Source organism: Balaenoptera acutorostrata, chromosome 1, assembly GCF_949987535.1.
Source record: "Balaenoptera acutorostrata chromosome 1, mBalAcu1.1, whole genome shotgun sequence".
Classification (NCBI taxonomy): domain Eukaryota; kingdom Metazoa; phylum Chordata; class Mammalia; order Artiodactyla; family Balaenopteridae; genus Balaenoptera; species Balaenoptera acutorostrata.
Genome location: NC_080064.1, coordinates 190,904,885 through 190,921,509, shown reverse-complemented (window position 1 = coordinate 190,921,509; position 16,625 = coordinate 190,904,885).

Sequence of the window (16,625 nt, the reverse complement as noted above, 5' to 3'; positions counted from 1 at the left end):
CAGAGGCCTGAATTCAATCCCTGGTCAGGGAACTAAGATCCCGCAAGTCACGTGGTGTGACCAAAAAAAAAAAGGAGACTTGCCTTCTAGGTCCAGCTCTGCTACTAAGTTCTAGGACTCAATTTTCTAATCTATAAAATAGTGTTTCAACTAAATGACCACTAAGGCTCCATTTAGTTTTATATTTAATGGAATAGAATTTTTGCTTAAAGACAGTGGAATAAGCAGTTCAGCAGGATATATAGATCATCCAATGATAAGAGATAACCATACAAAATAATTTTGATTAAAGTACAAAGTTTTGGGCAAAAACTAACTTTTTTCAAAATTGAGAAATAATCACAAGTGAACCAACAGTAGAAATTTGTCTTAAGACATTAAAAAGAAAGTGGAGAAAAAGACAAAATTAAGAGGCAGATAATGGAAACCTCACAAGAGTCCTCATTCAAAGAAAGAAAGAAGGGTTCATCAGAATATGAAAGGGATTATAAATTACATAAACTATCTTATAAAACCTCAAATGAGAACTAGAACAGTTTAAAGAAAAATATGGATCATTAAAAGTATCAGACTGACATCCCAGGAAAGAAATGTAAGAGAAATTCAATGTTAAACAGAATTGAAAGCCTTATGATAAGTATCAAACTAAAAATTAAAGCAACTGAGACAGTAATGTGATGTTAGGCTTGAGGAAAGCACAAGATATAGAAAGGAGAAGAATGAATATATGAGAATGGTTATTGATTAGTTAATTATATAAATCAAATAAATAAGATTTAGCAGGGTATAACTGGTATTACTATAGAATAAACAAAAATAAAAGAAAAATATTCATGGGTCTAAGAGAAAAAAATTTCCTTTACTTAAATAAAGATTCTGTTATAGCGAATGCCTTACTCTGTATCAAAAAGGGAAAAAGAATGATCCAACAGAATGCAGTGAATTTAATCATAAAGAGGAAACCAAATGTGGGTCTAGGTAAAAGTAAATAATAATACGTCACCGACGTGTGGAAAATCAGGTCTCAGAATTTCTGCAGCCATACTCTATTCATATACAGATGACAACAGAGTAATTCCAACAAAAATCTGAGAAAAAGAATGAATCAAGCATGCCATAAATATCCAAATGATCTTTTAGGTTTGATGGTAAAAGATAGACATTTGCATCATACCCATACCAGAATTCAGAAAATTGAATAGATATAAAAAATTATTGAAATTTTATATGAAGATCAATTTTTGGAACAGGATATGATTCAAAATAAAGCAGAATGAAGAAAATATGGTAAAAAAGATTTTTGCTAAGCATTAAATATATTTAGAAATGAAAAGAAACAAAATCTCTGAAAAAACAGAACATAAATGTTATGAACTTTTGTATTTTAAAGTTAACACTGTAACAAATCAGAAGACAGAAGATTGGAAGGAAGTTAAAGTTAGAATATATACTAATTTTCTCATTTTTCTATAGCAAGAACTTGTTTTACAGAGTCTAATTTAAAATACAAATTTGTAAATGATGCTAATATTTATTTTATTTTCTTTGTTGGTTTGTGAAGAATATTTGTCAATTAACATCTCTTATGATAAAGAATCAATTACTAAAAATCCCTTAAGATATACTTTTTTTTTAATTTGGTCAAAATCAACTTAGATATAATAATTTAATTTGCAGATGTTAAACCAATTTTTTTGTTCTTACTTTTTCTTTATAACTAACCATATTCCTTGAGAGATATCTAAAGTGATTTCAGCAAATATTAGTAATGTTTTTCTAGGTATTGGCATTGTTGGTGATTACTCATTTAAAACAAAATTAGCCTTATATAGCTGTTTTTTGAAATCTTATGTTTTATATTTAGCAAGTATTATCTTTAAAAGGTGTAACTCTTTATGAAAATAAAATAAAACAGCATTGTAAGACATGATATCCCAAACTGATTATATAGGATTTTTGGTATCACATTTGCCTCCTATGTAGATGTGTTTCTCCCAGTAAGCATTTGGAGCTTATGAATATAGCATACCTCTTACTATTAATAAGTGAAACTTTATTATGACTTGACAAAAATTTCACTTAAGAAACTGGAAAAAAACTAAATTATTAATCATATTTAACTACGTAGATAATTGTAGTTAGTTAACTACATCACTATAGTTTCACTTCAAATGAAGTCATAGAAGAATGCTAAACCTTAACCTTTCCCCTCAGTCATTCCTGTATGTCAATATGCTTGAAAAACAGGAAAGCTTTTCACTGTCATCTACCGCAATTCACACATACACACACACACACCTTCTTTCCTTGGAAACATATGGACTAGTGCTAAGTGTGGGAAAAAGTAAACAAATAGCTATGATATTATGACACATGAAAAACAGTTGTACAGATCAATTATTATGAACAATCACTTAAAAGAAATATCTACTACAGTTGCATTGGGACAGAGAAAACTTTTTTTTTTTTTTCTCTCCAGAAACTCTTGGCATGCTTTTCTTAGCCATATTAAATCTTTTTGTATTTTAAGCCTTTTCCCGAAGAAATAAATAAGGTGATGGAGTTGCATTACACAGCATAGTTTGAGCCCAACATGGCTCATATCACGAGCAGCTGATGAAACCACACAGCTGATAACGGGAGGTTGTGTTTTCCAATGAATGTCGGGAGCTGTGTTCCAGTAAAGAGGGAAACTGATGCTGGGCAACAGGAAGTCTTCCAACTTTATTTGAGGGACTAGCAATGAAATAGAACACAACATCAGTCCCTCAGCACTTAGTGCCCTCATTGAATCAAAATGAGAAAACTAGTACTTTTTTCCTTGTGTATGTAATTCTCCTTGTTCTTGGGGAAGGGTTAGCCAAGAGTGGCATCCTTTAGAAACTAAGTAATAGAGAAGTCATTTATCATTTGATCTGCTTCTAAGAAAAATAGAAAGTGTGAATTGAGAAGCTTTTAACTGCTAATATAAAAATCCTAGTATCACTAATATTTCTCATATCAATTATAGAATTATAATTTATCGTCAGTCCATAACACTTGACTTGCTTCATTCCGTCCTCTACTCACTGTCTTCTGGATAATCTTTCAAATAAGCAAATCTTGCAATATTTGTTTCTTGCCTAAATCCCTTTGGTGTTTTTCAAACTCACTAATCTTAGACAAGCCAAATCTCCTTAGCAAGATGTTAGTCATTTTGTCATATAATCGATTAAGACCTGAGACATCATATTTTCAACCAGTTACCTACTGCCAACTTAAATTCACAGAGGTAGGCAAAGGGTGTTTCATGTAAAAACAATGCTCCTTAATACCTGTTAAAACTTTTGACTAAAACAAGAATCCATATGTCAGCTAGCTTGAACCACTTGAGTTGACAAGGATTTACGTTAAGTTAGCAACAGTCAGTTCTGAAGACAACACAAACCAGTGCAGCCAGTGTCTAACGTGGGCGGCTGCCTTGCCTTCGGGTTACAGCCAAATCTCCCCACTGTGAGATATTATTTCTCTGCTGTTAAGGAATGGCAAATGTGAAAAAAAAGTTTACCAAGGTAAAGAAATGGGGCATTGCCTCAATGTGTAGAGCAGATCTGATTCTAAGCTACCATTCCAGTCCTTCCCAGAAAGAGTATCCTCTTGCTAAACTGTAGATACCAGGACTCCTTTATGTTATTGACCACTTAACACATCAAGATCCCTTACTTCTATAAATTGACTACAATTCAGACCTATTTTGACATGGGTAAAGGGAAGAGAGTAAGGTGCTTCAGTTTCACCACTAACAGGTTATCTATGTTATCATTAACATTTTATTATTTCTCTCTAGCTCTCTGCATTCTATATTCAGCCATCATACATTATTTGCAACTTATGTTTGTAACTCATTTGTAACTCATGTTATTTGTAACTACCTCTGCATTTTTTATGTCCCTTGGAATCCCACTACCCTCACTTTGTCTGAATTAGGAGGTCAAGCTCTAAATTCCCAGAAAGCTAGAGGTTACCTGCATTGTACTTAAGTGTATCTTTTTTTGTTAGACCAAGTGGCCCTTGAAGGGAGTTATCATATCCCTGATGTCAAACACAGTGACTGAAGCAGTGCGTGTCCTGTATTTATGTATAATAAATAAAATTTATTTTATTATTATTATTATTATTATTTGTATAATAATAACATTTTGTCACTTAAACGTATTTCTGAAGTTAATAAGTTACAATCCATGACTACAAAAGACTTTTAAAATATTTAATACAGATATATTCATTCTATATGATGACCTATAGAAAGTTCTGGTTTTGACCACAGCAGCTAATCACAGCTAATACTAAATGAAACTAGTTTACAATACTAAATGAAGCTAATTTAATATTTCCTACTATAGGGGAGGAAAACTATTTTTTCCCTTTAGTCTTCGGAGTTCTTAGTTGAAACCTCTATAATAAAAGACAGATTAACAAGAGAAAAACATACAGAAGTTTATTAACATGCATACTTTATGAATACTTGAGAAATACCCAGGGGAAAAAAGTATTTCAAAGAGGTGGTTTAGAACTCTAGCTAAATACTATCATCACCTAAAGACAAAAGAAAGAAAGATGTAGGGGGTGAGGGGAGACAGTTATGGAGAGGTTACCAGGAAAAGCATGGTAAACAAGGGTAAAGTTTGTTATACAGATTTAAGTCTGTGCTTTCTCCATTGATATGGGTCTAAAGTTTTCTCTAGGGAACAGAAAAATAAGTCTTTACAGATAAAAATAATAGAAGTACTTCTTCCAGCAATGTCAAATTATCCTGTATCCTACAAATCTTCCAAACCCAAACTAAAAAACCCAGATAAGTTCTTTTAAACAGTTACTTCAAGGCTGCCAAGATCTGAGGGAACAGGATCCTGGACAGAAGGGAAGCAGAGAGGTTGCCCTGGACCCTCTAGGCATTTAACAATCCAACTGTGGTTCTTTAGAAGCCAAGATGTTGAACAACGATTTTTGCAATCTCTCAAAGGTGGCATAATAGAAATTGCATGTAACATCCATCAAGGAGCTGAGTACTCATAGATAGTTTAGCTTTTCATTTATAAGACACGGAGGAATAAGCTGCAAATGTAACGGCAGCCTATAAACAGACGAGCTCTCACAAAGACTGAAATCATACCAAAGATGAGCTCAATCACTGAATGAATTATGGTAATTTGCCTATAACCGACATCAAGCCCCAGAGATTGGAAACTGAAGATAGCTATCAGTAATCTTACTAGACATGGAAGAAATATTGGCGTTCAGGGCTTGCAGAGGTGGAGCATTTTTGATGAATACACTAGGCTTTCAGTTGCCCTGGGACTAAATGTCAATGAGATGTAATCAGCTCTCAAAAAGACTGGTATCCAGCTTTAAATAAGCTGAATTTCATTTTGCATAATATGGACCTCATTGAATTGCCTGTGAGAAACAAAAGAAAACCTCTATGAAGGAAGATGATCCAATATGTTATATTATTTCTAGAAATTTTCTTCTACATTGTCCACAATTCAATTTAAAAAATGGCATAAGAAGAGATAAAAATCAATAGAATGATCATGATGATAATAAAGATGACAATTGAAAAAGAAACAGACAAAAAGTAGTTCCAGAGGAAAGCTAGATTTGGAATTTTGAGACCTAGACTTTAAGATAAGTTAAATTCGTATTTAAAAATAATAGAGATGTTGGAAATTTTTATCAGGGAATTGGATTCTATAAATGATTTTAAGAAGTTGAAGAATGAAAAACATGTTATAGGTGAAATTAACAATTAAAAAGCTAGACTGGAAAACAGATGAGACACAGCAAAATACAGGTTTGGATATCTGAATAATAAGACAAATGAAAATATCCAGAGAGAGGACTACAGAAAAAAAGAGATACAATGAACAAGTCTAATATATGTGTAATTGGAGTCCTTGTAGAAGTAAACAGAATGAGACAGAAAAATTATTTGAAAATAATAGCTGATGATTTCCAAAACTAATCAATTACATCAAGTCAAAGATTTAAGGAGTTTTTCAAACCTCAAATAGAATATATAAAATGGAAATAACACATATTATGTTAAAACATCTAAAATGTCAAAAAGAAAGAGAAAATACTATAAACAACCAGATATTTTAAAAATAATAATAAGATAACAACTGACCTGGCAACATAAATGAGAGAAAAAGACCACAGGATGATTTTTTTGTTTTCAAGTAGCAACAGAAACCAACCAACAAAGAATTCTACAAGCAGTTAAAAAAAAAAAAAAAAAAAACCTGCAAAAATGAAGGCAAAATAGACATAATTTTTAGGCAAACAAACACTGAGACTCTTCATCAGCAGCAGATTTTCAGCAAAAAAAAAAAAAATACAAAAGAAGTTTTGCAAGTAAAAGTATGTTACCACTGATGAACAGGAGTTTATTAAAATTAAGAACTTCTGCTCTGAGTAAGACAATGTCAAGAGACTGTGAAAATAAGCCACAGACTAGGAGAAAATATTTGCAAAAGTCGTATCTTCTAAAGGACCCTTAACCCAAATATACAAAGAACTCTTAAGACCCAAAAAAAAGGCCAAAAACCTGATTAAAAAATGGGTGAAAGACCTGAACAGAGATCTCACTGAAGAAGATAGACAGATGGCAAATAAGCATATGAAAATATGGTCTCATCATATGTCATTAGGGAAATTAAAATTTAAAAAATAATGAGATATTACTACATATCTATTACAACAGCCCAAAACAGAGAACACAGACAGTGTCAAATGCTGGTGAGGATGTGGAACAATAGGAGGTCTCATTCATTGCTGGTGGGAATGCAGAATAGTATGACCACATTGGCAGACACTTTGGTAGTTTCTTACAAAAGTAAACATACTCGGGGCTTCCCTGGTGGCGCAGTGGTTGATAATCTGCCTGCCAATGCAGGGGACACGGGTTCGAGCCCTGGTCTGGGAAGATCCCACATGCCGCGGAGCAACTAGGCCTGTGACCCACAACTACTGAGCCTGCGTGACTGGAGCCTGTGCTCCGCAACAAGAGAGGCCGCGATAGTGAGAGGCCCGCGCACCGCGATGAAGAGTGGCCCCCGCTTGCCGCAACTAGAGAAAGCCCTCGCACAGAAACGAAGACCCAACACAGCCAAAAATAAAAATTAATTAATTAATTAATTAAAATTATAAAAAAAAAAAAAAAAAAAAAGTAAACATACTCTTACAATGTGATTCAGCAATCACAATTCTTGGTATTTACCCAAAGCTGAAAACTTAGGTCCACAACACAACCTGCAAATGGTTGTGTATAGCAGCTTTATTCATAATTGTGAAAACTTGGAATCAACCAAGATGACCTTTGGTAGGTGAATAAACTGTGGTACATCCAGACAATGATATATTATTCAGCACCAAAAAGCAAGCAATGAGAAAATAAAAATAAAAAGAAAGCAATGAGCCATCAAGCCACGAAAAGACATGAAAGAACCTTAAATGCATATTATTAAATGAAAGAAGCCAGATTGAAAGACCACATACTGTGTAATTTCAAGTAGATGACATTCACTAAAAAGATCAAGGTCTCCAGAGAGAGTGGGGAGAATGTATAGGCAGAATCTTTAGGACCATGAAAACACTTCATGTGAGACCATAATGATGGATACATGTCATTACACATTTGTCCAAGCTCAGAGAATGTACAACACCAAGAGTGAACAACAATGTAAATTATGAACTTTGGATGATTACAATGTGTCAACGTAGGTTCATCAATTTTAACAAATGCACCACTGCGGTGGGGGGTGTTGATAATGGGGGAGGCTATGGACACATGGCAAAATAAGAAAAAACTCAAAACATAACAAATAAGGGGTGTGTGTGTGTGTGTGTGTGTGTGTGTGTGTGTGTGTTGGAGAGAGAGAGAGAGAGAGAAAGAAAATGAGAGAGGCAGACAGTCAGAGAGAGACAAAGGAAGACAGAGAATGATTTTAAGGAACTGGCTCATGAAATTGCACAGATGCAAGCCCAAAATCTGCAGGGTAGGCCTGCAGGCTGGAGATGCAGGGGAGAGTTGTTTAGGTCCATATGCAGCCTCATAGCCAAATTCTCTCTTCTTCAGGAAGGTCAATCATTTTAAGATCTTTCATGATTATACGAGGCCCACCACATTATGGAGGGCAATCTGCTTTACTAAATGTGTACTGATTTAAATGTTAACTCTATACCAAAAAAACAAAAACCAAACAAAAACACCCCCACAAAACCTTCAGCAAAATATCTAGAGTAATAGTTGACCCAATATCTGAGTACCATGGCCCAGCCAGGTTGACACATAAAATTAAACATCACACCCTATTTCCCAAAATACAATTTTCTTGTTTGTCTTCCTTAATCATCCTGTAATTTCACCACTATGGTATCTGCCACATCCAAATGGTCATCTTCACTGCTAGAGTATAATCTGCATAAGAGAGTCTATCTAATCTATTTCATTGTTGCTACTTCAGTGACCAGAAAGCCCAAAGCACTTGGCAGATACTTAATACTTATATGTAAAGTGAAAAAATAAAAGGTTGTATATTACAGATACTATGAAAAAAAATATGAGAAAATTTGATCACTGAGACAGGTGGTAGAAAAGGTATAAAAATGATTTCCAGTTATCAGGTCATGTGACTGTGGGTACTAATAATAGCAGTATAAAAAGCTGATTGAAGGGCAGACATGTAGAAACTGAGGTCTTAGCAGGATACCAGGGAGGAACAAATCCAGGAGATTTGAAAGTATGAAAGGTGATTACTGAGGAGAGAATGGGACAAGATATGCAAGGGTAATTGTAAAGGTTACAAAAGAGGTTGAATTTCCAAGAGAGCTATACAAAGAAAAATAAAATGCTACCCAATAACTCATTCAATTGTAGAAAGTATACATTGTGCTTATTTCGATTTTTATCATTTTCATTAATAATGCAGTTGACAGACTCTAAGTCAGAGTGATAGAAGCAGAGATACAGCAGGAAGTGAAAGAGGAATTGGAAATCCTGAGGGTGTAAGTAATTTATTCCAGTTCACACAGCGAATAAGTGACAGAGTAGGAAAAGCCAGGTGCTTTGGCTTCAGCATCTGTACTCCTAGCCTACTGTCTCTTTTGACTCATTGGAAATTGAAGAGATGGAGAGAGGATGGACAGAACCCAGGCAAATGTTCACACCAAGGGGATGAATTCAGAGAAGAAGCACTGAAAGAGACTGAGAAATTATAGCATACCCAGCCAGGATAATATATTGAAAATATTACAGAAAAGATAGAGTTTTCAATGAAAGATAGCGATGCCACAGAAGTGTGAGGAAGAGGAAGATTGACTAAGAAACTGTGGGGTCCCCTTTAATTTTTAACATCTGCAGTTTAATGAAAAGCTGACATAAACTAGGTAACTTAAATTTAGAAAAGGTGTCCTCTAAGATATTAATTATTCTTCCTCTCTGTTCTCTGAGCTGAAATAATTAATATTCACTAGCCTTTTTGCTGTTTGGCATTTTGACTTTTAGATCTCAATGGCACAACCATCTTGGTTGTTCTTTCAAATATCTATTATAATGGTAACTGTCAGCTATTTAGAGCTCTTTTAATGACATAATACTCTCTTTGCTGCCAATCAATTATAATAAACAAGAATGAAATTCTATTTGTTTCCACGCTGCCAGAATGATTTTATTCTAAAATTTGGCATTTATATTATCCAGAAAAAAAAGAAATGAAGCATGCCCGTAATCATTCTGAGATCTTTTCTTTTTTTAACCTGATAGGTGTACTTGAATGTGTTCATATACTCCAATAAAGATCTATTAAAATTTTTTTAAAATTAAAAAAACAGATATAGAAAGTCAAATTTTGTGTTTATCTCAGGATCTCAGAGACAGTTGCAGGCAATATCAGACAGCATATGTCAAGTTTTTATTTGGGGTCATTTAAAGCCTCAAGTACTCACAGGCTCAATGCAAGAAGAAGATTGCATGGAGTTGGATTGGTTTCTATCCATTGGTTCCCACTTAAGAAATAGCTTAGCTGAAGGTCAGCTGAAAGTGTGAAAAGAAGCTATAAAAATGAAGTACTCCACAGATCAGAGGTCAACAATTTTCAGTGTCTGAATGATTGACCTTCACTGGCCAACATAAATTGCCCATAAAATATATAATACAAATGACACAAGGGGGAGTGAAACCCTATTAAATGACATAGGAGTAAGGACATACTAAATTACGGAGGAAATCTGAAAATCTTTTCTATTACCCAAATTAACTCTCCTGGTGGAGAACAGAAAATTATATAAAATACTCAAACTGGAACTAGTCTATAGTTTCACAATATTTTTTTGCCTCTGTTTACACCTATACCTAAATACCTAAAGTCTGATATTCATCCAAACAATTAAGACAGTATTTTCTCTCAAAGTTCTTCATGCCCATCTTCATTTCTAATTCCTCTGACCTGTTCTCAGTCATCACTGTCCTGTTAAACCTTCTGAAGTATTTAACTCCTTTGACCACACCCTACATGTTTTTTTCTTTTCTTTCACATCGTTATTCTAGAAATCTTTTCTCATTTGTCTTGCCTAGTAATGCACTAGTCCTATATCTTCAATCATTATTTGTAAGCCCACTTTACTGGCTCTTCTTTGTCCTCAGATTAAAAAAATAATAAGCAAATAAAGGAAAACCAAAGCAAACCTCCAGGCACTATTTTCAGCCCCTTTTTCTTGCTTTACATGGTCACTTGGACTATTTAAGTCACAAGACAGCTTTGCAGACCAACTCTCTGACATGACCCTTAAGTCTTCAACACTTAACACATGACCCACTCACTGAATCTCTTTCCATGACTTTTTAGAGGAGCTTGTGGTTCTCTCTAGGTTATTCACTCTAATAGCTGTTCCCTTTTCCATATCGAATTCTACTCCTTCAAAACACAACACAAAATGCACATACTCTTTGAAGGCTTCTGCTACTTCACAGGAAAAAAGTAGTATTTTCAGTTTCTCTGATCATAGAGTGTATTACAATGTCTAGCACCCAGTGCCCTCTATTTTGATTTTTTCTTTTAATTTTTCTACCACATTACATTGTGAACTGAGAGAAGGATCCAAGTCTTACACATCTTTACCTTTTCCATTGGATTTAGCCTTGCACGCTTTCAACATAGAGGGCCCTTAATAAATGCTAGTTGTTTTTCTTTGACTATGGCATTTTAAATCTCCCTAAAACCTTATGAGAAACTACAAATAAACTGCCGTGATGTAGTGTCTCTAAACAGGGAAGTGCAAGAATAAACTAGCTTTACTTTTTTTTTTTTCTTTTTTTCTTTTTTTGCAAGCTAGGTATAGTTTTAAACATACTAGAATAATTTCTTACTTGGGCCTATATTGAAGATGTATCATTAATCTTAATATCTTTAAATATGTGCTTGGTATATTGGATATTTTGTTCGTATTTTGTTTAATTAGAGCATGCATAAACTTTTCTTTTTAATGCACATATTTTATATGCATTCTTTCAGTACTACTCCAAAGGCTCTCCCATCATCTTTTCCAGAAAATAAATTTTTCCTATTTTGATTTACTTGTCTTCTTCTCTTTCTTAACCCACAGCTGTTTTTTTTTTTTTTCCACTTTGGAAGAATAGAGGTACAAGGATAATTAGATGGAAAGCTGTCTATAAAACATCTTGATTGCTGAATGGAATTCCATGGGTCTGGTCCACTTTCACATAAGAAATCAATTTAAATATAAGCTTGCTTTCTCAATAGCATCATTTACTGACATTTAAAATCACCCAATTCAACAAATTGATTTAAAAAAGAATTACAGTTGCAGGTCTGTAAAGCTTATTTCATGGCAATGTTTTTACAAAATCAGAAAGACAAAAAGAACAACTTAATACTGTACAGAGCTACATTTATTTAATTTAAAGGACTGGTCTATAGTGGTATACATCCCAAGGGCCTAAAAATATTTCTGGCACTTAATAAGTCTCCAGGAAATATTTGTGGAACAAATAAATGAATGCTGATATTTTTTTCTTTTGTGGTTTAAATTTCCTTGTTTTAAATGAAATTATATTAGGTACAACAGTTCTGCTTTAACAGTCTTCTTTGATAAATGTTGTTAAATTTTTATCAATACACTAAAGACTGCTTCATTGTTCTCTAAAATCCAAAAGCCTAGAAATCATTTGCTTAGAGGACAGTTTTCTGAGTGTGGTCACATTAATTCCTAAGAATTTCTAATTCCACTCCCATCTCACCCAACCTTTACTCGCCACTGTTATGAAGGAACTGAACATTGGATCCAGGCTGACGTAGAAAGTTCTATCCCAGGAAAACAAAAGGAATGAGTCAAGTCAGAGTCATTTTGAAAAGCAACATTTAAGAAAACAATTAATAATACACGAATCCAGAAGTTCAGATAGATTCAAGTTGAGGTCAGTCAGACAGAGTCAACGTTCAAGTGCTGGAGATAGAAACTGAGCCAAGTGATTACTTGGAAGATGAGGAAGGCGGCCCCAGGTTGTCACCTGTGCTTTTGACCAATTGGCTATAAATCAGAGGTTCCCACACCCCCCTCACTGGGTTTGATAAATTTGCTAGACCAGCTCACAGAACCCAGGAAACCTGTTTACCTACTAGATTACTGGTTTATTACCAAGGAGATTAAAGGACTTGAATCAACGGCCAGATGAATAGATACATAGGACAAGGTCCTGAACAAAGGAGCTTCTGTCCTTATAGAGTTGAGGGCTGTTATGGGGCACATGGAAGCATTCTGATTCCCCTGCCTGGAAGTTCTCTGAACCCCCTTTTGGGGGTTTTATGGAGGCTTCATTACATAGGTATTATTGATTAACTCATTGGTAATTGGTGATTTATTCAACATGTAGCACTTCTCCCCTTCACAGAAATCAGGGGAGTAGGATTGAAAGTTCCAACCGTCTAATCACGTGGCTGCTTCTCTTAACAACCAGCCTCCATCTTTAGGTGTTTCCCAAAAGTCACCTGATTAACATAACAAAAGAAAACTTATGTGTCTCTCCTCACTTAGGAAATTCCAAGGCTTTTAGGAGATCTTTGCCAGGAACAGGGCTGAAGACCAAGTATGTATTTCTTATTATAAATATCATATCATATCAATAAATATCATATCATCCATACATGATAAATGAAATATCATATCAATATCATATCATCCATATATGATAAATATCATGTCATATCAATAAATATATCAGCCATACATGATAAATATATCATATCAATATCATATCATCCATACTATTTTCTCCTCTAAAATTTTACAACACTGTCATGAAAAGTTTTTTAAGAATGTTAGGTAAATGGGGACTTCCCTGGTGGTCCAGTGGTTGGAACTTCGCCTTCCAATGCAGGGGGTGCAGGTTCAATCCCTGTTTGGGGAGCTAAGATCCCACATGCCCCGTGGTCAAAAAACCAAAACATAAAACAGAAGCAATACTGTAACAAATTCAATAAAGACTTTAAAAATTGTACACATCAAAAAAAAATCTTTAAAAAAAAAAGAGTTCTAGGTAAATGATTAGTTGTGCTGTTCAGGACATCCTTTAAATAGAGATTTAGGTGTATTTATTTAAAAACAAAAAGCATTCCCTCCATCTTTAGGATGTAGATGTTCAAAACTACACCTAGGAACAATACAGTTAAGAGTATATACAGCCTCACCTAGGAAACATAAACAGCATCAAAGAGATGATGTGGAAAATAATGTCTAGCTTTGTGTTTCATGGCATTTAGGATGAATGATTTGTTTAATATGTTTGAAATGTGTACTGGAGATAGCACAAATTCTTTGGTTGTGGTAAATAAAGTGTCTTAAACATTTTGTAAGCAAATCACCAAACTTCGTAAGTATATTTGCGAAAACTTTCCAATGTGTTATATTCTCATGTAATGATTCTGTGAGGGCCCATAATGGAAATGTGCACTGACAATAAGCATCTATGTGGATGGTCCCTGGTGACCAACATTTCTGCTTTGGCAGCTTCACCAACACTGTGTGTATGTGTGTGTGTGTTTCAGCAAGTAATTTTTAGTATTTCATATTAGAAAAATTAATAAAACATGGAAAAATCACATTGCAATGAATAATCAATGTATTTGCCATTACATGATAAAATCATAACAAAACTGGATTTTTTGTCGTTTTTTATCTCTTGTTTTTTGCAGATTAATGCTGTTGTATATATCAGCCTATTAAAAGTGCTTTAAATTTTCATGTTGTATGCTGTTTGTTTAAATTTTTCCCCTTGGTTTATCATAGAAGGAACTCTCTCTAAGGACTTCTTTTATTTTAAGTTTCCTTTTTAAATCTTTCTTTTTTTATTGAGGTATGATTGACATGTAACACTATATTAGTTAGATTATTTTAAAATGTTTAACCCAGCAAAATTTCAACCTTAATCAGATATCACTGTAATTTAACAAGTAGGCTTCCATCTAACTGAGTAGGAAAAAATATACAAAATTGAAAAATGTATAGACAAAATATGGCTGAATAATTTATTTTTGTTTTTCTTTTGTTGTTGTTCTTTAGGACAGCCCCATGACCACCATCTATATATAATCACAACTTTAAGTCTATTGAAGTTATCACAGTAGGCTTTTCACTTGCTTTCAGGAATAAATTACATGTAAAAGCAGTGTACTGCTTAGTAAACATGGACATATAGTCCTAAATAAACATAGTACTGCATATAATTAGGTGTACACATATACAGATGTGTGTATAGCCTTAATAACCAAAGAAAAGGACAAGTATGAACTTAATTGTGTTTTGTGATGACCTGTAATATTTTATGATGTTTAGGGATGTTACAATGTGTGTATGTTTTTTTTTTATGAGTTTTTCCAAAGCCCCTTCCTCATTCTTGTCTTTGGCATAGAGTTGATTCTAAATAAACATTTATTGGAAAGAACTGACACTTTTCTGAACACATTCCTCTTGTTCCCCACTGTTTCCCTTTTATTGTAAGAATTTCAGCTTTATAAACCCTGCATGTATTTTAAGAAGAAAACAAATTTGACATTTCCTCCATGAAATGTGTCTAGTCTTTTACCTTCTGTTCTCAAAAGTCAGTTAATTGAGAGCATCACATGTTCCAAGATTCGGTACACAATGATAATTTAATAAGTTCTGGTCTTGACATTCAAAGACCTTGAAATTTAATGGAAATTTTATTGTATTCACAGTCAATATCTCAACATTATTTGGTGCTCAGATACATAATTTTTTATTATTTCTTTAATGCCTCTTTTATCCAGTTTGATTTGAAGCTTTGTGAGAAAAATAAAATTATCTTTCACTACCTTGCAGATCAATATGAGTATAATCGTTTGATTCTTTTCTTAAATGTCGGGTGAGATCCAGATAATTGGTCAAAACTCTAGATGAATCATCCTTGGTCTTTCTGTTTCTCTCACATTTCACATGCAATCTATCACAAAATCATTTTGGCTTTGCTTTCAAAATATATCTAGAATCTGACCTCTTTTCTTCATCTCCACTGCTACAGCCTGATCTCACCATCATCTCACACCTGGAATACTGGAGAAACATTCAAAGAGGACTCTAGCTTCTGCCTTTCATCCACGAACCATTCCCAACACCACCACTAGAATAATCCCCTTAAAGCACCTGTGAGAAAGGTCAATCTCATGCTCAGTACCTTATTTCACTTAGAATAGAGCCTACCATCTTCATAGATGCTTACATGGCCCTGTATGATCTCCAACACTCCCACCTCTTGTCCACTCTACCTGATCTCCTATTACTGTTCCCTCTCTCCACTCCATTCGCACTGGCCCCCTTGCTGATGTTAAAACATGGGAACCCACCAGGCCTTTGCTCTATCTCTTATCTCTGCTACACAATACAAACACTCACTTGCACTCCCAAACTTCACTTCATCCTACTTTTGTTTTCATAGACTTTATACGCTTCTATAATGGTACATAATTTACTAACTTATTTTTCATTGGTATTTCCCATTAAAATATAAGATCTACAGGGAAGAAATCTTTACACATTTATATTTTATAGTTTTACAGACATTTGTACAGATATACCCCTGAAAGACTAGAGATTGACAAATATTAGGTTCTCATTAAATTATTTAAGTATGAATGAATGAGTGAATGATTCTGAAACGCAAAGTCCTAGAGTTATATTTAAACATCTGTAGATGTTTGAATATTCAATCAGAAATCACAATACTCCTTACAACTTAGGGATATCTTTCATTCCTATGAATTTGTTGAACTTACGTACCAGTTCAATTATTACAGAAGTAACTTTTAAACTAAAAAAAAATGGTATATAGTTCCTGATTTGTCTTGAGAATTGCAAGGCTTTCTCAAAAAATAATGAGAATACAAAAGATCCAGGGTGAGCTTTGATGTACATTCAGGAAGAAAGTTATTCAGAAATCTACCAAGGTGGGAAGTAGCTCTATCATATTGAGCTGGATATTAAGAGCAGAATTTGAAACCCTAGAAAAAGACTTGGGGGGAAAATTAAGCAAAAAAGATCCTATGTAGCAAGTA